Below are 24,419 nucleotides of genomic sequence, written 5' to 3' on the forward strand. Positions count from 1 at the left end.
AAAGAAAAAAAAAGAGTAAAATAAAGATAATAAAAACAAGGGAATAGAAAGTACGAAAGAAAGAAATGAGGCTCCCATATATTATATTCAGTGGTGCTTGTAATACGGTGGCCAAGATATCCGTCACGTTTGTGTCTGAGTAACCCTGCCAGCGAACTCTAAATCAGGCTCTTGACACTTTGAAATGTTGCTGCTGTTAACTGTGCACCATTACTTCCTCAGAAGTCACGGGCAAGAGGCTCCTGGTCGCCTGTCACATACTTTTTATAATTACAAGGGTGTGACAACACCACATAACACCGCATAAACAACAAGTGCAAATTAAACCGCAGGGTTCAAATAAACCCACACACACACCGTAAGATTACTCTGTACTAAACACACAAGCCTCAATAACAGGTAACTAATACAAAGACTGATGGACATAATGAAGCAGACCTAGAGATACATGCATAGCACAGACAAGATAAAGGTCTTGATTTAGAGTTTGGTGAGCAGGGTACTCCTTCACAAGCGTGGTGGAGTATCCCGTCCAACAAACGGATGGTCTGCCTGTAAATAGATCGGACAGCCCTTCCTCTCTAGATCAGGCTGTCTAATGTATTTTTCTCTTATTCAGGACCAACAGGGAATACATGGCAGTCGTGGTGAGAATTTCTTTTTAAATGAATCCCACTTCCTGGGAGAAAATTAATCAGGGAGAAAGTTCCAATGGTGTGAGAGTGATTAGTTATTGGTTTTTAAAAACAAACTTCAGCTTTGGAAGCTTGTTGTTGAAAAACACAAAAGTTGGTGAATGGCTGCCTGAAACATCCCCAAGGGATCCAGAGAATTGTAGATCAACTTCCTATAGATGGTTGAGATTGCTTTTTCGGTCAGTGGATTAGTTAGCAGCTGGTCCTCCAGTAGGGATGCATCAGGCAACTTCCCCCCTTCCCAGATGTGACCTTGCAGAGCGTGACCCACCTGCAAATGTAAGAACCGTTTTTAGTCACCTAATTTATACTTTTGTTGTAGGATCGTGAAGGACACAAGTGCCTGTCCCCTCCACACATCGCCCGGTCGCTCTAAGCTAACCAATCCCCATTTTGTGAAGCCCTGCAATCCTCCCACTGCACTTAAGAGATCACCATCATACAGTGGAGTAATTTCAGTCAGCTTACCTTCTCAGCCTAAACACTTGATAGCCTCTCTCCACACCCTTACCACTGTTTGGGTATGAGTACTTTCTTCAATACAGCACCGGGGTGAGGTAATCTGTCTTGCCCATGGCCAATTGATCTACCTGGTAAGCAGGATCCTCGCGGTCCGCAAAAACCCAGTTGTTGACTGCCACCAGCTGCGTGACCCAGTTATACTTGAGAATGCTCCGGACCGCCAGTCCACCTTAATCTCCCCTCTATACCTTACTAAGCACGAAGTGCAACCATCCCACAACAGGAGCCAAAGTTCTCAGTCTACCTTTTGAAAGTAAATATCTGGTGGGATCTTAAAGGACGTTTTTTGCACGATGTACAGGAGACCCTGGAGGGTATTCACTTTAAATAGGGCAACTCGGCCCAGAAAGGAGAGCGGGAGCGCCTGCAAGTGTGGGGCATCCCAGCGAAGCCGGTCTAATTTCTGGAGTATGTTCCTGTCTGTGGCTCCCTTGTAATAAACACGCCCAAATATTTATGGTTTAAATCTTTATTAATTTTTAGACAGAAGAAAAACAGGACCCTCAGCTCCCACGACAGAATGCAAAGGAGACCACAAGGTCGCAATTTTTAACATTACCACAGGCAAGAAGCATGGAGCGAGTCGACAGAATCAACAAGAGAAGAACAAATAAAGAATTTTCCAAACTAACCCCCCACCCGCCCCACCCGCCCTTTGTCCACCGAAAAACATAAAATTGGAAGGAATAAAGGGGAAGGCTACGCCCTGATCAGCGTCGTCTTGTATGAATTTTCATGGAACTGTCACTAGGAGTCTGCGTGTCTGGGAGACGCCGTAGTCGAAGATATCTGGGGCATGTCAACTCTCGAAATTCGGACACCAGGAGGGTCAAGAAGGGTCACCACAACTCAGGGAACTCCGACCCCCTACCAGCCAGTGTGAGCGTGAATTTCTCCATACCCAGTATCATCCAAAGCCGTTGAAGCCAGCCGGAGAGTGTAGGGATTTGGGCGGTGCGCCAGGGGATCAAGATGTTCTGCAAGGCCTCCCCTATGCCAATCACTATTAGTCGTCCCCTTCGGGATTTAAGTGGATTCATCAATGGGTTAGGCAGGCCCAGGAGGATATAGGAGGGAAAACGAGAGAGCCGAGTTTCTAAGTGAAGATCTAGTTCATCCAGTACTTGGGACCAGTATGGCTGTATGTGGGTGCAACTCCAGAGGATGTGTTCCAATGTTCCTTTCTCCCCACACTCCCTTCAACAACAGATCGCTACATCGAGGGTCAAAGCGATTCACGCGCTCCGGCGTATAGTACCAGTTAGTAACTATCTGACACATGAAAGTATGCCTTAATTTCATTGCCCTTGATTCATACTCTGGACCATAGTTGAGGGATAGGTCTAGGCATAGTCCTTGCAACACACTATAGATTTGCGTGCGGCAGAGGCCAGAACTCAAAAGTCACGGTACCAGATACAAGTAGGTGGTAACTCAGGGCAGGGGAAAACACCTGTTTTCCGTGGGAGGGAAATTCCCATCTCAAAAATCTACATTAAAAATAAATTAATAGTATTCTTTTTTAAATATCTGTTTGGTGCCAGTCCATATGACTTTAATATCTGCCTTTGGGGTTCTATGTTACAAGTCCATAGGGTACATGTTTCCTTTGTGAGCTTAATAAAATGTTGGAAATTCTACAAATCGTCACTCCTACATCCAAGTACTCTCAGGCTACCATTCTACACTCTGCTTGTAAATTATTTTTGTGGAAATTTACATGTATTATGCATTAACTATTTAATTTTAATACTATAGGTGATTGAAATTACGGACGAAGAAAGCAAGATTTAGCACCAGGCAACTGAATGTTAGTGCCATAAGAAGGATTATTTTGAAAAACTGAAGGACATCCAGCATTCTAAGTTTAAACAATTTCCAGAATCTAGCTGTGGCGAGGAAGTGGGAGCTGAGGAAAGTACTATATCTGTAAGTGAAGTCCCTAATTTAGCATTTCATAAACACTGAGCAAAGCCATATCTGTGCACACAGCATCAGAAATAATCCCAGAAAGACCAATCACAGCATCCTCATCTGAAATATTATCAGAAAGACAAATTGCCTCAGCATGACAGAATAACGTTCATCTAAAGCATCATGTAATTTCAGAGAGGAAGCACACACTGCATAAAAGAAAGATATAACAAAAGGTTTCTTCTGTAAACCATCAAAGAAAAGACTCTGAAAGAAGACTCCGAAGCTGACACGTTAACAACCAAAAGATTGGAAAATCGCCTCTGTTCAACAGCCATTTTTAACCAGTTACACAAGTTTGAGACTATCTGCCTCGGGATATAACACCTCGACCCACTCTGCTCTGGCGAAAACCTTAAAAATCCACCACTTTATTGTTTTCATGACTATCTCAGATTGTTTCTTTTTTAATGTGTACTGTTTTGTAATTCTATGTAAATCGCCTCAACATTATCTGTTGTGCAGGAGTGATATGTAAAAACTGATTAAATGAGCGTCGTTGCGCTATAGCTAATGTAAATAAATCCTCGTCTTCAGAACTACACCTTACACCAAACATAGAAAGGGTAAAATTAACTGATGTTCTGCGACTGGTGAGCCACAATAGTACTGTGCATGTTCTAATGTTCTCACTTACTGCCATTAGGTCAGTTTAAAAAGGTACTTCTCAGTTTAATCATTAAATATCAGACTAACACCTTATCACTGCACTATAAGAATAGTTTTGAGAAAAACTTCAGTCACAAAATAAGTTGCTGCCGGAGAGGCTATAACCAAAAGACTATTATCTGCTAGAAACATTTCGACAGGTGTTACAGGGCTGCTTCTAGACATATTTTGCTCAATTAAAGTGTTAAGAAGATTACACACAATTTCTTTTAGAGATAAATACTGAACATTATCTAAACAAGCCAGACTCTAAAATCGGGTTCACTCGTACCGTGGCATATAAGCAAGAGAAAACTAAATGTAACGCTAGTAATACACCTTATAAAAACACGTGCTGTGAGAACAAATTCAGTGTTCAAACCCACCTCAATCAAAGCAAAATAACCCAAGTTGGGGAAATAAGTTACCTGTGCCAAAAAAAGATTCAGCCATCAATCTCATCCCACTGAATTTGAGAGAATGCACACTGGGAAAAACCTCTCTCAGTGCTCAGAGTGCCAAAACAATTTCAGCAGTAAATCTTATCTCACTGAGCATATGAGAATCCACACTGGGGAAAAACCTTATTAGTGCTCTGAATGCCAGAAAAGGTTTAGTATTAAACGGAGTCTATATCAACATGCATTAACCCACTCTGGGGAAAACCCTTATCAGTGCTCTGAATGCCCAAAACATTTCAAACTGAAATCATTTCTAACTGCACATTTGAGATTCCACACTGGGGAAAAACCTTATCAGTGCTCTGAATGCCAGAAATGCTTCATTTACAAAAACAGCCTCAAACAGCATACAAGAACCCACACTGGGGAAAAACCTTATCAGTGCTCTGAATGCCAGAAATCTTACATTGCAAAATGCCATCTCACTCAGCATATAAGAACCCACACTGGGGAAAAACCTTATCACTGCATTGAATGCGACAAATGTTTCAGAGACAACCCCAGTCTCACTCAGCATATAAGAACCCACACTGGTGAAAAACCTTATCAGTGCTCTGAATGCCAGAAATGTTTCTGTGGCAAAGGAAGACTCACTAAACATACTAGGACCCACACTGGGGAAAAACCTTATCAGTGCATTGAATGCGACAAATGTTTCAGTGACAAACGCAATCTCACTCAGCATATAAGAACCCACACTGGGGAAAAACCTTATCAGTGCTCTGAATGCCAGAAATGTTTCTGTGACAAAAGAAAACTCACTAAACATACTAGGACCCACACTGGGGAAAACCCTTATCAGTGCATTGAATGCGACAAATGTTTCACTGACAAACGCAATCTCACTCACCATATAAGAACCCACACTGGGGAAAAACCTTATAGGTGCTCTGAATGCCAGATATGTTTCAGTGAAAAAAGACGTCTCATTCAGCATATAAGAACCCACACTGGGGAAAAACCTTATCAGTGCTCCGAATGCCAAAAATGTTTCAGCCAAAAATCTAGTCTCACTGCACATGTGAAAATCCACTCTGGGGGAAAAACATTATCAGTGCTCTAAATGTCAGAAAAGATTCAGAGGTAGAGATGGTTACATGCACCATAAGAAAACTCACCATCAAAAATGATTCAGTGCTCCAAATGCCAGAAAAGCATCAATTTTAAATGCAATCTCACAGTACATGAGCAGACGCACACAGGGAAAAAACATTACCAATGTTGTGAATGCCCGAAATTCCAATGTGATAGGCGCAGCCTCACTAACCATAAGCGACTCCATACTGATGAAAAACCTTATGAGTGCTCTGAATGCCAGAAAAGCTGCAGTAAAAAACGCTATTTCACGATGAGAAACTCCACACTAGAGAAAATCCTTATGCCATAAAAGGTTGAATCTGAAAGACAGTGTTATGCTTTATGAGCGATTTCACTCTGGGGAAAAACCTTATGAGTGCTCGAAATGCAAGCAATGTTTTGGGTACAAATTACTTCTCACTTGACATGAGCGAACTCACACGGGGGAAAAATGCCTTATGTGTGTTCTGAATGTCAGATAAGGTTTAGTCTTGAATACAATGTCATTTCACATGAGAGAATTCACACTGGACTAAAGCCATATACAGGAGGGGAAAGCCAGAAACGTTGTACTCAGGAAGGAGATATCACTAAACATGAGAAGTGCATCCACACCAGGTGAAAAGTAAGGCGTATCTTGAGTTGCAGAAAAGTTTCTAACAACCTGACTTTACATGAGAGAGCACATATTGTAGTTGCAATAGAATTCATCAAGAAATTTGCAGGATAACTTAGGCTGCCCGCATGCAACCTCCAAAGAAATTTCTGGCCTGGAAATATTTTTAATTGCAACAGAATCCACAATTTGAATATCTGAAAGTTACAAAACTCTCAAGGTCTTTACTTTACACAGAGAAGTGTTAGTGCTTGCAAAAATCGACTAATTGCCCAAAAAATCACAATAATAATGTCTTAAATTTTACTCCACCCAAAAGGTTTCTACTCACCCTTGTTTCTTAACATATGACTGATATCTATTTTTTCATGATAAGATTAAGCCTATGCGGAGTTCCTCAGTGAGAAACTCCGCAAAGTGACAAAAAAACTCTGGCGGTCTACGCGGAGTTCCGCAAGCAGCAGAGTGCGTAAGGGTCATGCAGTTTGTGGTGATTTCATCCCATGTCGGAGGATCATTTGGCCCTTCTCTTCCAGGAAGTTGTGGATCTCTTTGTCAAACGCGTCCCTGTGCCAGAAGTAGGTCGGGGTTACTACTCCCACTACTTCTTGGTACCCAAGAAGGACAAAGGCCTGCATCCTAGCTTAGTCCTCAGGGACATCAACCGCTTCCTCCTAAAGAAGAAGTTCAAGATGTTAACCTTGGCTCAGGTCTTGTCTGCCTTCGACCCTGGAGATTTGATGGTAGCGTTGGACTTGCAGGACACTTACTTTCACATCCCCGTCTTGCCTGCCCACCGGCATTACCTACGGTTCACGGTAGGCCACACGCATTTTCAGTTTATCACGCTCCCCTTTGACCTTACCAGCCCACCCCCCGGGTGTTCACGAAAGTGATGGCGGTGGTCGCAGCTCATCTGCGCAGATCAGGGGTTCCAGTCTTCTCCTATCTCGACGACTGGCTGTTGAAGGCTCCCACCTCCAGACTACGACGGACTTCCTGCATTTGCTGGGGTTCTCAGTTAACGTGCTGAAGTCACACCTGATTCCAACCGATAAGCTCCTTTTCATCGGAGCGGTTCTGGACACAGCACAGTTTTGGCTCTATCCTCCCCCAACCTGAGTTCACAGTAGTGATGGATGCGTCACTCCTGGGTTGGGGCGGCCATATGGGAATGGTGGAGATCAAAGACCTCTGGTCTCCGGCGAAGTCCAGGCACCACATCAACCTTCTGGAGCTCCGGGCGATTCATCTTGCACTGAAGGCATTCCTTCTTTCTGTCAAAGGAAGAGTGGTGCAGGTGTTCACGGACAACACCACCGCCATGTGGTATTGCAACAAACAGGGCAGGGTGGGGTCGTGGACCATATGTCAAGAGGCTCTTCGCCTTTGGACATGGCTGGAACATCAGGGCATATCTCTGGTGGTTCAACACTTAACAGGTTCACTGAACGCCAGGACGAACAAACTCAGCCGCCAGTGCATGATGGATCACAAATGGCATCTTCACTCGAAGGTCGTGCTAGGTCTCTTTCAGTAGTGGGGAGAGCCTTGGTTAGATCTATTCGCCACCGAGGAGAATGCTCAATGTCAGCAGTTCTGCGTGTTAGAGTTTCCAAAGCGGCTCTCGCTCGGCGACCCTTTTCATTGCGAGTGGAGTTGCGGCCTCCTGTACCACTTCTGCCAAGATTGCTGAAGAAGATCAAACGCGATCAGTCCCAAGTCTGGTACCCTGAGTTCTTGAGCATGGCCATCGATCCTATTGTTAACAGATTTCTGAAGTGCATTACTCATCTCTTTCCTCCTTCTCCTTTCGTAATGCCCTAGTGGGAGTTGACCTCACTTATCTTATGTGTGCTCCCTTTGAGCGCCTACATAATTGTCCTCTTCGCCTCCTTTGAAGACTGCTTTTTTGCTTGCCATCACCTCTGCTTGCAGGATGAGTGAGCTTCAGGCTTATCTTCCAGACCTCCCTTTCTTGCTGTCCATCCAAACAAAGTAGTCCTCCGTGTAAGCCCTCTTTTCTGCCCAAAGTGATAGCCTCTTTCCACATAGGTCTGACCATCAGATTACCTACCTTCTTCCCACCTCTGCTGTGTTTTTCTCTGCCAGGTGCACAACATATAGACTGTTCACACACTTTCTGTAGTATGCTTTGTTCTGGGCAGATAAACTCTAATCCCCACTCTCCTTCTATCCTCGTGTTAGTGCAGCCCGATGTAAACAGTAATTGTAATGTATTTAGATTTACATAACACTTACTACCCCATACGAACTTTGAAGCGCTTTTTCGGCAAGTAGCACACTACTCTAGGATCCAAAAATGATTCGTGGTGAATTAGTATAGGGAAATATAAAATGTATATGAGAGCTGGACATGTTGGTCTATTAGTTGGGTTAAAAAAGATTGTGGGGAGATAGAAGAGGGAAGGTTTTGCATTTATATAACGCTTGCTACCCCTGATGAAGTGTTGAAGTGCTTTTCGGCGAGTAGCATGCTACTCCAGATCCCAAAAAGATGAATAGACAGATCACTTATGGTGGGGAGGTTGTTTTATTGTATACACACAACTGTACACAAATTAATAAAATTCTGTTATAAAGTTGTATCCAAGAGGCAGGGATAGTCTCTGATAATAATGTATACAATACTGATAAGTTTTAAGTTGGCTTGCCATCAAGACTGATGCCCCGTAATGTTGATGCAAAGTCATCTGTGCTGGCGTATCCTAAACTCTTGTTGAATTGTAACATCCACCTTGTAGGTACTGCTATTTGTATCAGGTCCACGTTGTAGGCAGACACAAACACCTAAATTGTGCACTATTTATATTAAGCATAATAATCATAATGTAAGTGAGCAGATGACAGTAAGCACTGTACAAGCTGTATTAGGTGCTTAGCAGTAGAGTGACATAGAGGGCAATAAACACTCACTAAATCTTTTTTATTATTATTAACAGTCCTCATAAGAACATACAATTCAATACGATGTACAAATAGCCCATTGGGGAACAGTTCAGGCATCATCTGGGGATTACACATCCGAGAAACACAAGTGTCTTTCATGAATACAAATTGACAACTCCTCCAAGGACTGCACTGTATTATTGACACAGGCAAAATGGCAAACAAGCAGTCAGGAGGCGCACTGATTGTATACCCCCCACCTGACAGGATGGTGACAGACCCCAACCACCTGCAGGGGAAACGTGCCACCTCACTTAATAGCTGCCAGACGCTTTACTAAGTAAGCAGACTGGTGGTTTACAACTGCGCCTACGTTGGGCCACCACATGTTTTTTCCAGCATAATCTGGTGTGCTCCCCCTGTGTGGGACGATAGCACCCACTAGAGACTGCACCGTTGTGTAGTCTGGGACAGTGCACCTTCCATGTAATTCTGAACTGGGCCTTTAAATACGGTACTATTTTGTGTGCCTATTTAATTCAGGTATACAAAGAATGTGGTACTACTTGTATACTAGGGTAGGACAAGGAAGATTGAATTTCTATGGTGGCAGAAATGTTTTTGTCAAAGTTCTTTATGCCCTAAATTCTCTCCCGTACCCTGAACATAATGAGATTACGTAGAATACACCTCTGCGTGCCTAATGCTGCCATTTGTATTTCAAGCCCAGTGATCAATGTGGCTTTATCAAGTTTAAAGCCATTAGGCGTTTCCGACCTGTCTGATACTTGCATATGGAAAAGATGGGTCATTTGAACCTAAAGATAGATAAACATATTCATAGGTCACGATTTATGTCTGCATCTAATATAAAACTGTAAATTAAGAGAGGTGATAAGTCCGAAGTTAAAGGCAGCCGCTAATCGAGCTGCATTTGTACATAGGCCTTCCTATATTATGATATCTATTCCTGCTTAAGTCTTTAATTGTAATGAATACTTTAATACCCAGGCATGAAGTCATCGTCGAGCTGTTTAGATAATCCACCTGTCTCTCCATTTCTTCCCCACTGCATCCTTAACCAGTGGCCTAGCCAGTGTGCCTTGGGCCCCAAGGCAAGAAAGGAAATGTGACCTCTGCTGTTTATTTGGACTGTGGAAAGCAGCAATAATCATTGTTCTGTGGGCCCCTCAGGCCTCTGTTTGAACTGTGACAAACAGCAGTTATCAGGGTTCAGTGGGCCTTTAGGACATCTGGGACCTGGTGCCACTGCACCTGCTGTACCAAAAGTAGCTAAGCCCCTGCCCTTAACAGCTTCTATTCTAGCCCCACTGGAGAACCGAAACAGCCAAGTACTGTTCTGGCCATATCTGCAGGCATGCAGCCGCCTCTTCGACTGAAGGGATTTAAGTCGCATGAAAGCAGCATGCGGGAAACAACCATTTTCTGAGGTAAAGTCAACCAACGCCTTGTCTGTTCCAACCTGAATCCATTTAAAACCAGGGACGAAAAAACGGTTCATTGTCATCCCTTGCTTATAAGAAGGGTAAAAGAGATTCATCTAACATTACAGTGTACCACATAAAAAATTGTGATTCTGTTTACAAATTAAAACCAGCATGCATATAGGGAGCCTTTGGCCAAAATAGCCATTTTCCCTACCCATACGTTTAACACATCTTATACAAAACATGCTAATTACGTTGTCATCCGGAAATAGTGATTAATACCTACTCGTAAGCAAATGCTACTTAGAATTGTCTTTCACTTCAAGCTTTCAAAAGTAAATTGATATAAAAGCAGGATTGAATTTTTGACATTGCGTACTCTTACCAAAATTTAGAGCATCGATTTTATATGACACACCATAGAAAAAAGGAGTTGTTTATATATACTAAACCTCCAGAAACATTTGATTACCCAGTTATAAAGTCACGTCTAGCTTAGTTAGTTTATAGTCTTCTTTTTTTTTAATAGAAATTATTTCACATTGTTACTGGATCTTCATGGCTAAACACTTATAAGGTCCCAAAGGCGAGACCTATTGGCTATGACAATGCTTGTTATTGGTTGAGTACATTGAGCAGCAGAACTTTTGATTAAGTCCTGAAGAATGCCGCAAACACCTCTTTGGAAGGTTAATAGACTGAAACATGTTGACCTCTTATTGACTCTAACAGTGCATATATATTTCTCTCACAGTGCCCTGTTTTTAATCCTGGCCCATGGGCGTACAAATAATGGAAACCACATACCCTTTAGCAAGTTTTAACTTTCACTCAGCTGCCCCCACTACACTGAGCTCATTATTGTGGTATTTAGTATACCTTTCTCTATAACAAAACATGCCTGAACTCCTCCCTGTCAGTGAGGGTGTTGTATCACGGTGCAAGGAGATTCCCAATAAGGAAGCATGCCAACTATGGTGGGTGAGGGAAATCACCCTTTTAAAGGGATATTTCATCTTAGCTAGGTCTTCATTTGCAACAGTAATCCTCAGAGACCCAAGGGTTTCTTGATTGTGATAGAAATAAATTTGTACCCCTTCATTGTACGTTCAAGCACAGACCATTGCATGAAATGTTGTGATCTATGTAGGAAAAATACTCTGTGCACTGTGAAAATGTGTTAAAATAACAGAAAGTTGATTAAAACATTTAATACCTTCTCAAACCTGGATTTATCTAGAAGAGAAGTCTGTTAATTCTAGCTGATTTTTGATACCACAAGGTATAAGTAATTAGGGGATCTTTATCTGATATCTGTATCAGTAAATTATCTGAAATAATTGAACATAAACTTTTGCAAGTATTATTTCTAAAGATAAAGGAAGTTCTATATTGGTCTTTTCTAAACTAACCCCAGTGCGTATGACTACAATAACCACCTCTCTCAAATCAATATTGTGCTTGTTTTAGTGAGAAAGCTAAATGATCTAGGAGAAACCAGGAACTGCGCATCAGTATTATTCTTAGGAAGCTTCAAGTTAGAGAGTGAAAACACTTTTTAGAGTGCCCCAAAAATTGTGATAAAGATATTTCAATGCGAGACATTCCTAGGGTCTATCCTAGCATCTCACAGAGGGAAAATGCATACAAAGTTATGCCACAATGGTATTACACGCCCGCTCGACTGCACAAAATGTTCCCTGCAACGTCCCCCTTGTACTGGAGGTGTTCGAATGCATCTGGAGAGTTCATTCACATTTGATGGGATTGTCTGCTCCTGACCCTGCTCTGGAAGGAAGTCCTTAGTCATATTAAGGAGGTACTGGGCTTCCCCCTGCCTGAGTCCACAGCCACGATCCTTTTGGGCCTTAAACCTGATAACCTAAAAGCACTCACTTGCAGCGATTGGACTATAGCACTTCACTTGCTTAGGGCGGCTAAACAACTTATAGCACTATATCGGAAAACTACCTCAATTGCCGCTTGGTTCGTGCGTTTGTGGTATGTAATAACTATGGAACTTTTTACAGCGCGACTGCAACCACGAGACACCCGCTTCACCGCTGTTTGGCGACCCTTAGTTAAATACCTCTGTAAAATAGAACATGCGCGTTATTTACCCTGCAAGCTTAGAGCGCTGCGACTCTTTGAGGATGCTATACTCCCCATATTATACATAAACAAAGTGTGGAGGGTCAAGGGGAATATTTAACGACCTGCCTGCTCAATCCCCTACTTACAAGATACTAAACACACAAGGGAGCAAACAGGTCTAAGGATGGTGTGTGACTATACCAGTGACCGTGATACAATTGGATGCATGTATGAAAAGTTGCTGTTGATAAATGCGATTCAAAACATAACAGTGTTGTTAGCAGCATAAGTTAAGACAATTTCCATCAGTCCACCCTTATGGTGGAGTTTGCATCATGTGGAAATTGTTGATCATTCCATTACGCATCCGACCATATAGTGCCGGTGCGGGAAATGGATCTTAGTAATCTAGCCATGGTGTTCATCCTAGACTCATGTGAAAAAAAGTGCAGTGCTCAAATAATGATAACAAATTAAAATTGACTACCCAGATCCTGGAAAATGTAACCAGAGGAATCTATGTGTCAAAGGTTAAAATCACGCCGAGTAGTAAGACCACCCTATGGCGCTTATGCAGAACGGTCGACATGTTTCAGCCAAACATGGGCATTGCCCTGGCTTTCTTCAGGACCTTGAGACATGGAATAGCTACTGCATAAATACATGATATCTTAAGTCAGAAAATATCAGTAAATGTACTTAAAAAAGGTACATATCTACCGGGAACCTTGAACGCTTAGTTAGCCCACTGGAGGAAGAGAAGCATATCTTCTTCCTAATATAAAAAACAAATATAAAGAATCTTATTTGTTTACAACATCACTAGTTAACATACATACAACCGCATGAAACCACAAATAACCGTATAGACCGACACACCTGCATGAATAATTTTGCATTCTGCATATTGGAGAAGCATATTAGCTAAATCACCTACAGGCATTTCCTCCTAGTGATACTCACCCAGCTTTATGTGGGTGAAGACCTCACCTCACCCGGCGACCGCTCGGGAGTATGAGGCCCCGCTCTGTAGTGTAGAAAAAAGACACAGTCAGCTCACAACTGTACAGTGCCTAACCTAATTGCTCTACACACTTAACCCAACATATGTGTGACAAACACCCCCCCGTTTGACCAAGAGCCAATCTACACATGGACTCACAAAGGGCCATTTCAAGATCTCACATACTGCGACATTCCTCATGTCATAGAACACAGTCTAGACACATATGTGTGTCTTTCAGCATGTTGTCAAAAGATTATTGGTAGAAAAAACCATAGCATAAAGCCGGGGAAACACGTCCAAAGATAGCTCCATGAAACACCCAAAGTAAAAAATCATTTGAGCGCCTGAGGACCCAAAATAGCTGAATTCTAAATAGAATTGAAATTAATGTAGAAATGAGTGCCTCCTCATCCTCTCTCTTCGACAAAAAATGAATGGTCTGTTACCCTCAACAGAAACTAACTAATGTGAGGAAAGGATAGACAGGACCTTCGGTGGCTCACCTGTCCGTCGGTGCCCCGGATCTGCAACCAAGCGGAAGTGGAAGGTGAACGTAGTGCCGCCCTTCATCCTTTAATAATCGCCGCTGATTGAATAATGAGTCATCCGGGGTGTCTAGGAGGAGAAACTGCGGAAATGCGCGCAGAAACTCACTGTTCCCTCGCGCATGCGCAGTAAGTTGGACCCGCGACGTTGCCCATGCATCGGTATTACAAAAAAGAGAGAGAGAGAGGAAAGATCCCCTCTAAGGGCTCTTCTCAGTCAATGCTCAGACGGGTACACAGAAACCTGTCTGTGATCATTAAGAAGAAAAAGTGGAACACACTTTGTCCAACACTGTATTCTTCCTCGATTGAATGTCCGCCCCCGGCTCCCTACTCACGCTCCGGAGGGAGACACTATTCTCTCAGGCATGCGCATGGAGACTGTTACCGAGCAGAACCGAGCTCGGCAGGCTGACATTGAGTCATTCCTTATGTGAAGAACTCCAGATAGGAAATAAAAATAAATGCATAATGATTCAAAGAGAAGAGGAAGGTATATCTTTCGTTGTGCTCTAGATGATTATATTTTTAATGGCACATCTTTTCTAAAACAACCCACATTAAAAGATGCTGAAATGAAGGGAAGAATTGTTAATTAGAACAACAAATATACCTATAATGGGTCACTGTGTAATGGAGCCTCACTAAACCCCATATAGAATTAAAAACGTGATTATACTGTAGTTAGCATGGAATTACCCACTTGTAAATGGAATCTCAAACAAAGGGGTTATTGTCATGAAGTGTCAGAGAGGGGGGTAGATTGGACGAGGTGGGCAGGGGGGCAACATGCACAAATAGGTTGGGTGAGCTAAAGGTGCAAACTAAAGTGCGTTTGCATTCAAACATAATGGACCCGCAACCAAAGGTTGCTCAAATACTATACATAAACAAAGTGTGGAGGGTCAAGGGGAATATTTAACGACCTGCCTGCTCAATCCCCTACTTACAAAATACTAAACACACAAGGGAGCAAACAGGTCTAAGGATGGTGTGTGACTATACCAGTGACCGTGATACAATTGGATGCATGTATGAAAAGTTGCTGTTGATAAATGCGATTCAAAACATAACAGTGTTGTTAGCAGCATAAGTTCCTGATAACTGCAGTTTGCTGTGAGTAAACCTGACATCAAGGTTGGAATGTGTGCTGCTTGTGTTCGTACTGTATGCGTTTTTGTGATGGTAAGTCTGATGTGCTGGACAGAGCGACGCTGGCTAAAAGCCCTCTCTACATTTGGTACCCGTGTTTGGCTTTTTTTTCCTGTTTGTGTATTTTTTAATTTCACTCTGAAATAATGGCAGAGAATATTTATATTTAACAGATGCACACATGACATACAGCCATAGCACAACAGAAGCAAGTGGTGAGGTGTGAAGTAATGCAATACTGCATTACATGGCAGTGTTTGTGAAGAACTCCAAAACTGCAGGCTTTCGTCAACTTAATTCGCACAGTTGCTCTTTAACCCACATGAACATTTTATTCACATTTAAAACAAGCATTTGCAATGCAATAGGTCTCGCATTATTAAAGTTTGAGCTATTGGTGTTGCATTATTTACCAATGCCAATAGCTCAAACGTTAATAATGCGAGACCTATTGCATTGCAAATGCTTGTTTTGGGAGGAGACTGCCAGTGGCACCATCCCTCAAGAAACCTGTGGAGAGAAAAAGGAATCCATTACTACACCTGTCAAGACGAAGAAGCTGCAGCCCCCACTCCTTTTGTTTTGTCCTCATCTCACCTTTAAGCATTGAGTGTTACAGCCGTTGTCGTGGACCTGGGCTCCGTCCGGCCAACTGCGGATGCTTAGGTCCCCAGATCAACTCTTTATACTGGAGTTTAAGGTGTAATCATAGGACTGGGAGCCTTCGCACTTCAGTATCTACACAGTCTCAGCTCTCTGCCCATGGTGATAAGGGGTTGCCAGAGGCTATTTAAGGTGTTACCAACACTGGCTAAATGAAGGCGAGCCATTGCAAATGCAGAATTCAGCCAGTCCTCCGTTCTTGGGGGGTTAGGGTCTTTCCATTTCAGGCAGATCTCCCTGCGCGCTAATAGGATCAGACACAGTAATAGTCCTCTATCTCTTACAGCCAAGTTTTTTGTTGATAGGCGGTCATCAGTAAAAAAGACTAGAGTCCCATTAACCATGATGTTGGTAGCAAAAATCCTGCGCAGGTAGCCTCTGATTCCTTCCCAAAATGTTACCAATTTTTCACATTAAAAAAAAAACATCGATATATTTTGCTCTAGGGGCCAGGCCTCTATAACATTTAGGCTCGGGTATTGGGGCAAACTTTGCAATTTTAGCTGGGGTATAATAGATATGATTAGTTACAAAGAAATGGTTTTTATTTAGGCTGGCGGATTTAGTATATTTGTATAAAAGATTTAAGGAAGGCTCTAATAATTCCTCTATTAGGGATTGGAAGGGAGATTGCCTCCACACCAAGGCCTGCAATGGAATGGCTTTGTCGTCTGCTTCAACCATTTTCCTGTACCAAATTGATACCTCTCTCTTAATCTGATGTTCTGACATAAAGAGATTCTCAGTTTCCCAATCTCCCATTATACCCCCGCTCTCTGCCTCAAACCATGATTTCAGTTGTATAAACTTAAATTTGGAGAACCCAGGGCCTATCTTAGCTTTTAGTATTTCCCACCAATACATCCCATTGGTACCCCCCAGATCTGACCAAATGGAGACTCCAGCCTCCCTAATAGGGGCACCCAAACCATCTTTAAGACAAAGAGGAGTCCCCGGGGAATCCAAAATGGGGGCATGGTCTGAATAGTACCCTATCTCGCACCTAGTCCTTACTTTGCACCAGATTTCTAGCGTATTTTTCAGGACCTTTAGGCGCACCTTCTTGAAGAATTTTTTTGCTCCAAATTACGGGAACGTGCGATCGGCCCGAGGTTATCTAGAGCACAGCTTTCCAAACTGTGTGGCGCGACACATTACTGTGTCGCGCCCCAGCCGTAGTTGTTTTTTTTTTTTTTTAAACTTGTTTTTATTAGCATTTCGATATTGCACAATACAGACCATATCCTGAGACATATACACAATAGAGTGCACGAACAACAGTGGGGGTCGAGAATGGGGGAACAGTGGCGGTTGGGTCGGGTCCGTTTGGTCCGTGTGCTAGCAGTAGTAAGAAACGTGTGGGGTATAAACTAGGGGAAGAAGCATGTGGGTGCAAAGTGTGCGTAAGAAAGGGGGCGGTATGGGTCTGGTGAGACTGGACGTGACTAGGTGTATTGCGGAATCGTGGTGCTATCAGAGAGGGAGCCTTAGGCCTGGGATCATGACTGCATCGTGGGGCCAGGGGTGGCGGAACTGGGCGGGGGAGTTTCCGGAGCTCTCTCCTGTGTCAGCTGTTTGAAGCAGTGTATTAACATGGCCCATTCCATGGAGATGGGACGCTTCCGGGCCCCCTTAACCTCTTCTTCACGTAAAGCATCCTCCTCCGCCGCTGCCCACTTACATACCGCTCCCACCCATGCCGCCAAGGGGGGCCCGCGGGGGATCGCCAGTGCATGGCTATGCTCCTCTTTGCCAGTAATAGTGCCAAAGAGATGAAGCGCTTGTGTGCCCTGAGATGCTTGTGGATCCAGAATATGCCCAGCGCGCTGGCCTCCCAAGTGGAGAGGGTTGTAAGTCCCATGAGGTCCGTCAGAGTGGTGTGGATCACTTGCCATAGAGTGTGGAGGGTAGGGCAGCTCCAGAACATGTGACGGAAGTCTGCGTCCTGGGAGTGACATCTGGGGCAAAGGAATTGGGAGTCGGGGTAGAATTTTTGTAGGCGTGCTGGCGTCAAATATGCCCTATGAAGAATGTTGTATTGTACGTTTTTGAAACGGGCATTTCTAGATGTCTTTTTGGGGGCTTTGAGTGCCTTGACCCATTCAGAGTCGTGTAGTGGGCGTCCGGTGTCGTCTTCCCATGTGGCGCGCAGCGCTGTCAGGGGTGTATGCGCAATGTCGCGTAGCGCCCTGTATAACCAGGTAACCAGGTGTCGGCCCGTCCCCATGTGTAGGATGGCGTGTATAACCGGATGCGTATCTCGTTCCCCAGCCTGAAGGTTGTGATGGGGCGGAAGCCTTCCAGGAGCTGACGATGACGCAGGAACTGACCTGGGGGGAGGCCGTACTTGACCCCATCCGTAGGTGGGTCGCGCGATGAGATGACTTCTGCCGGGAATCGGCAGTCGAGCTGCAGGGGCTCTTAGAAGGGGTGAAACAACAACAAAGCCATATTAAAATGCGCAAGGTCTTTAATGACCTGTGAAGTGCTCGGGTGCGGCTGTGAGCCGTCCCGGGCTGCCACACACAACAGGGGGGGGGGTGAGTGGGATGACCCTCTGATGCCAAGGGGGGTGGGGGCTGAAACCCTTTGATGTCCACCTCATCTCCCGTATAAGGCAACCCTCCGGGCACTCATGACCACTGAACACATACAGGGTCCCGTCTCATCCCTCCTATAAGGGCAGCCTTGGGGTCACTCATGACACGTTCACTGCTAATCCCCCCCCACCCGTCCTCCTGTAAGGACACTCTGGGGTCATTGCCCGTACAGTGCTGCTGCCCGCCTCACCCCTCCTGAAAGGGCAGCCAGGTTTGGTCAATCATGGCCAGTGAGTGGCATGTACAGTGCCCCCGTAGCATGTCATGTGTGGGCAGGGTGGGGGGACGTGCATGAACTGACCGAGCCTGTGTGGAAGCAGCGTGGGGTCACCCACGCATGCAGAAGATGGCTTTTACAGGCACTAATCTACTTTCTCTTAGTCAGTCACCTATGAGCAATAATCCACGCACCACATGATGCATCTCCTGCAGGATGGTCCAACGGTCCAGCGTGGACGTGGCTGCTGAACTCGGTCCGTCACCATGTGTATCAGAACGTGTTGTTAACCTGGCTCAACACTCTCCATTAATATTATCAAGCCAATGAAAGCGGAGGTGTCACTCCTGCAGGTAAAGCCAGACGTTAGGCAGAAAAGCTACATCCGGGTCAGCTTTCGGCTTCCAATTCGTGTTTCTAAGCACTTCCTAGCCTGTGTAGGGAAAGGTGCTGATGGACAGAGAATAAGATGAAAGGATTTGCTAAAGATCACACAGTTTGAGCAAGTGTGGAAGGCAGGATGAAACCACGGATTTTCATGCCGTGGTTTCATCCTTGCTTGCTATTTCAGATGTTTTAACCCCTGATGAACTGCAGGGAATAAAAGATTGCCTAAAAGAGGCTGAGCTTTAGATGACATCTGCAGAAGTATGATGGGGGGGGGGGGGGAGAAAGGGGGGTCCTCAAGGAGCAATTACATTAATAAATAATGGTAGAAAACATCCTTTACGTTTTACCATGCAGCTTTTGCCAAACTTTTTTTGTTGAGCAAACTAGAGCCAAAGGTATCAGAGCGCTTTACCTGAGCACCAGTTGTGTTACAGACAGACACTTGCATTTTTGTGTGTGTGTGTGTGGCGTTGTGTGTGTGTGGGGGGGGGTTGTGTGTGGGGGGGTTGTGTGTGTGTGTGGGGGTTGTGTGTGGGGGGTTGTGTGTGGGGGGGTTGTGTGTGGGGGGGTTGTGTGTGTGGGGTGTGTCTGTGTGGGGTGTGTGGGGTGGGTTGTATGGGGTGGGTAAGGGGGTGTAGGGGTGTGTGTGGGGATGTGTGGGGGGGTTGTGTGGGGTGTGTGTGTGGGGTGGTGTGTCTGTGGGGTGGTATGTGTGGGGTGGGTGTGGGGGGGTTGTGTGGGGTGTGTGTGCGGTGGGGTATGTGTGTGTGGGGTGTGGGGTCTGAACCCACCATAGGTGGTTCGGGCTCGCTTGCTGCGCTTCCTTGCGTTACCGTGTCCCTGAATTTTTTTTCACAAAAAGGTGTGTCACCAACATGAAAAGTTTGGAAAGCTGTTATCTAGAGTCACCAAAGCGGCCGGGCGAGCTGAATTGGTCTTGGTCTGATAAATGCACGCATCCCGGGAGGTCAGAGCTCATCGGCATGTATTAGCTCTAGATTTACCACAGTTATCCAAGTAACAGATGGAGCGATCAAAGGAACCATAACTGATTTAATGAGCCATTCGCAGTTTCACTGTACCGGCCGTGTGTACTTACACGTGCATGGCTTCATCTTTGAGACAACCATTACCTGGTTGATCCTGCTAGTAGCATATGCTTGTCTCGCAGCCCCCACTCCTTACCCTTTTGGAATCGTGTTCATCAATATTATTGATTTATAAAACCGTAACATTATCCTAACACCCAAATAAAAAGCAAAATTCACAGAAGAAACAAATCATCAAAGCCATATTTCCCTCCCACAATGCCTTATAATTGTTGGTTGACAACATTTTAAAAGACAGGTAGTCAGTCTAGTCAACCAAAAATGTTTTTCTCCTAATGGACGAATAAGGCTACAAGCAGATAAGAAATTGAACATAATGAAGGGGTAGAAGGGAATGCAAAGGAATAGTATCTCATTCCTGCCGTGCTGTACTGTTGTGGTAACTGGTAGTGTAAGACAACATTGGGGATCCATGACCACTGTCTCTGCCCCTGTATTTTTCTGTTCTCTTTTTTTGATAAACTATTTTTATTGTCTTCACACACAAATTCAGCCACATATTACAATGCATAAAAGCATAGGTATATACAAAAGGTAAGACTTTCCCGAAGTACAAATCTGGCAGGTTAAAAAATAGTATAAGTAAACATTTCCATAAATCTAAATCCGCCCCCCAGCCACTTCCCCCACACCCTGCGATATTTCCTAGGACAACCACGTGTTTCATACAATGTTTTCTCCTGCGTGGCTCACCAGTCTAAGAAAGGGGGTATACAATGCGGAAAAAAGAGCATAGTTATCATTGAGCTGTTTTAGCTTTCAGTTCTTGTTCATGAATGTGTAAAAAAGTAATCAATTTGCAGTAGTTTTGTAAGTACTGTCATTGTAAGCGACGGCAGTGGCAATGGGTGGTGCAAGCTGGGGTGACCTCCTGACAAGATCCCTGGCACTTATTTGTTTATGTGCAAATTAAACACTGGTCTTACCTCATTAATTTAACTCCCAACTCAGAGGCAGGCCCCTGGTATACTCCAACAGATTACCAGCTCCTTCAGGAATGGACGCTTCCAGGAAAACCTATGGCTCGTGAAGGTTTCCACATAAAATCCAGGGGGACTATGTCAATTTGCGACACAAGAACATTGTACAGTACATAGATTTCCAATGTTTAACAAACCGTTCAGTAATTGGGGCATTTTAATTGTGCAGTGCAGTTGATCATCCAAATTAACTGTGGGCAGCAGGCTTAAGCTGCAGGTTCCTGACATTTCCATTGGGGACTGCTATTCAGTATTTTCTATGCTCAGCAAGAACCATTCTGCTTTCCTGTAGGTTTCCTGGCTGGAAGAATTCCTATAACACATTATAGCTATTAGGCACCGTCGGATTTCATAACCACATTTATATTACCTTTCAAATATGTGATTAGTGACGATACATTTTCTTCTTTAATATACACCTAAAATGTTTCATTTTATTTGATGCGTGTAGATGAGAGGTGTTTGCAAACGGCAGTTAGTGTTATTAGCTGCCGAAAAAACGCTGAAACTCATGTTGTTTCTGCCAACATTTCAATTTACCGAGGACAAGCAAAAAATAAAACGCAAGAGCGCTCAAGGAAAGTGTTTTTATTTAGAACTCGGATAAATATACATGATGTCGGAGAAAACTGAGTGGCTGTTTGTTTAACTGAAGGGGGGTTGGGAGGGGGGGGTCACAGAGCAACAGAAAGTATAGCCGCAGGCAGCAAGACTTTTCCACAATTTTGCAGAGTTATCTTTGGACAACTCAGAAGTTAAGACTCAGGCTGACCTTCGACACCTGCTTCCCTCAGTCCTGGGGCACATTACCACACATACCTCTCAGACTTATCCGAGCAGCTCACTTATGACAACAAAACACACAGATGATAGTCAGCGTGCACGGCCGGCTTTAGCGCTGTTCGCGACCGGTGTTACAATATGTTTGGCGCCCCCCACCCTTCCCATCCACAAATTTCGTCACTACCGCCTTCCAACAGTACCCCTCATATCCCCTTAGCCCCTCTATTATATGCACTTCATTTTTTATAGCGCTACTAATTCACTCACACTCAGGTCTGTTGTCTGCATGGTGCACTGTCAGTGACACCTTTGCAGGAGGCACATTTTGGGGCCTGGGACAGGGAGTCAGGGGCGTTGGGAGAGGCTACGGCCTGGAGTGACAGAACAATCATGGGGTGACAGAACAATTAAGCCTAATTAACAAGTAAATGGTCTGTGAAAAGACCTGTGAAGTACTCAGGTGCGGCTGTGTGTGTATGCGCCCAGGAAGGAATTTCAAACAGCAGGAAGGGGGTATGGCGAGAACTCTGGATTCCAGCGTAGCAACATTTTCTAGTATTTTACCGTTTCTAAATATAAATAAAGACCAAGGAAATATAGATTTCCGTCTGTATTTATATGTAGAAATCCGTAAAAATGGAAAACCGGGAGCCCTAATTATAATGCACTTAAGAGTATATGGTATGGCAATATCCTGGAACAGCAGTAAGGAAATGGTTCCGACCACTGCAGACAGGCTCAGCTCATGCTAGAGCACCATCTCACATAAAACCAAGCACTCTGCCTCCAGGATTATTAAGGCCTGCCATAGGAGTGACTGATAGGTATATATGTGTCCAGATATAGGTTTAGATATAGGTATACTATATCTAAGCAAGGGGTGATTACACCACCTTGCCCCAGCTGAGTGATCAGCCAGTTGTGTCAATTTAAGAACCAGCCAGGGGTGGCAAAAGATATGCTGCAGCCCCTGGTAGGCCTTGGTGGCCCCTATGCCCTGGGCACCTATAGTGCATTCTACAGGGGCTGATAAGGTGTCCAGTACCAAATTGGTGATGTACCTATAGTACATGTATGTGAATTTAGAGAGAGAACAGCAGGCTGTGGGTCTGATTAGCAGGCCCACAGCCACATTAAGTCGAAAACCAGTGAAGCAAAAAGCAAAAAGCAAAAATTGGGGGGGCCATAGGATAGCAGACCCTACTCTCCTACACTGGCGGAATGAGTGATAGTCCTGGGGGCCATCAGGGCATCACACCAATCCACTTCATCCAGAGTTCCCACCCATTGATGTCGGAGTCGGTCGAGCGTGGTCGTGGTATTATTAATTAGTGTTCAGGAGATGCGGGAGACTTCCCACCTTCCCCAGGTCCCCAAGCATGATCTGTGCCTCAGGCGGGTTGTGCTCAGAGATGCGTGTGCCCTCAGAGAGGTGTACATGGAGGGCGTGACGCAGCTGCAAATATTTGTAGAATTGGAGCTGGTGCAGGGAATACCGGATCCGTAGGTCCGCAAAGGGACGCGTATGGTCATTCACCCACACATCGCCCAGCTGAGAGATCCGGTAAGATCCCAGGAGCGAAAGCCCTGTAGGCCACTCACCTCCTTAAGCCAGGTGCGGTGCCAGAGGGGGATGCACCGGGTCAACTTGTGTGTCCACTGAGTGTGCCGCAGCGCCACCCGCCAGGAAAGGAGCACTGAACGCATCACGTCCGGCAGTCAGGATGGAATGCGGTCCCCATAAAGTATGGATTGGATGTCAGTCAGTGGCAGCATGTGCAGCTTAAGCGTGTAGGCCGGGTCAGACCACCTCCCACTAAACCAATCATGTAAGGAGAGTCTGTTCTCTTAACAGTACTACACAAGAAAACATGTCAAAGAGGGGCGAGGGAAGTGAGTCCCTCATAGGCGAAATCTACATTTGCTTGACTGATGTTTCAACTACTGATGTAATGCTAATTAACCCGTTCCGTGCTCCGTCGGCATTAACTCGCGGGTGTTGCACGTGACCGTTGGCCACCGCCACCCTGCCCGCTCAATGGAATGCCCGCACCACGACGGACATTCCAACGCGGTAAACGGGGTAAACTGAACCTGTCTGTCTAGCATGGCAGGATTGTTAACTTGTTCAATGCAAATAAAAATGATTTAATAATATAAAAATAAAAAAGAGGGGCGAGTGAAAGCTTACTGGTCACTCTGATCACAGGCCAGGGAAAACTCTTCAATCAAATGGGATGCAGAGGGACATCTGTGTGTCTGTCTGAGAAGCAGAAGAGTGCAAACAGCTCCTTATTGCCCATCCTGCCTGGAAGGTGCTGTGGACGAGAAGGTACTACTTCCCTGACCACTGGTTTATTCTGGTAAGACACGCGCAGCTCTAGTGCACGCGGGACCTGTGGTTGGATGACTTACTGCTGATATCTTATCATGGATGAGCTATGACACCCTTTCGAGATAGGGTAAGGACCCGGCTTGTGATACGAGGTAAGGAGATGGTTGGTAACAGTCCCAAAGATCTTGTGTGCT

General features: G+C 44.6%; 1 long non-coding RNA gene across 7 annotated transcripts in view; it reads left to right on the forward strand.

Moving 5' to 3' along the window:
* The window catches only part of LOC144806596 (uncharacterized), a 394,727-nt gene that overhangs the window by 103,326 nt on the left and 266,982 nt on the right, over positions 1-24,419 (forward strand). For all 7 annotated transcript variants that reach the window (XR_013605842.1, XR_013605841.1, XR_013605844.1 and 4 more), the window contains exon 5: positions 2,976-3,146. This is a non-coding gene — a long non-coding RNA (uncharacterized LOC144806596). The remainder of the gene's footprint in view (positions 1-2,975; positions 3,147-24,419) is intronic.

This window comes from Lissotriton helveticus (assembly GCF_964261635.1).
Source record: "Lissotriton helveticus chromosome 1_1 unlocalized genomic scaffold, aLisHel1.1 SUPER_1_unloc_9, whole genome shotgun sequence".
In the NCBI taxonomy this organism is placed as follows: domain Eukaryota; kingdom Metazoa; phylum Chordata; class Amphibia; order Caudata; family Salamandridae; genus Lissotriton; species Lissotriton helveticus.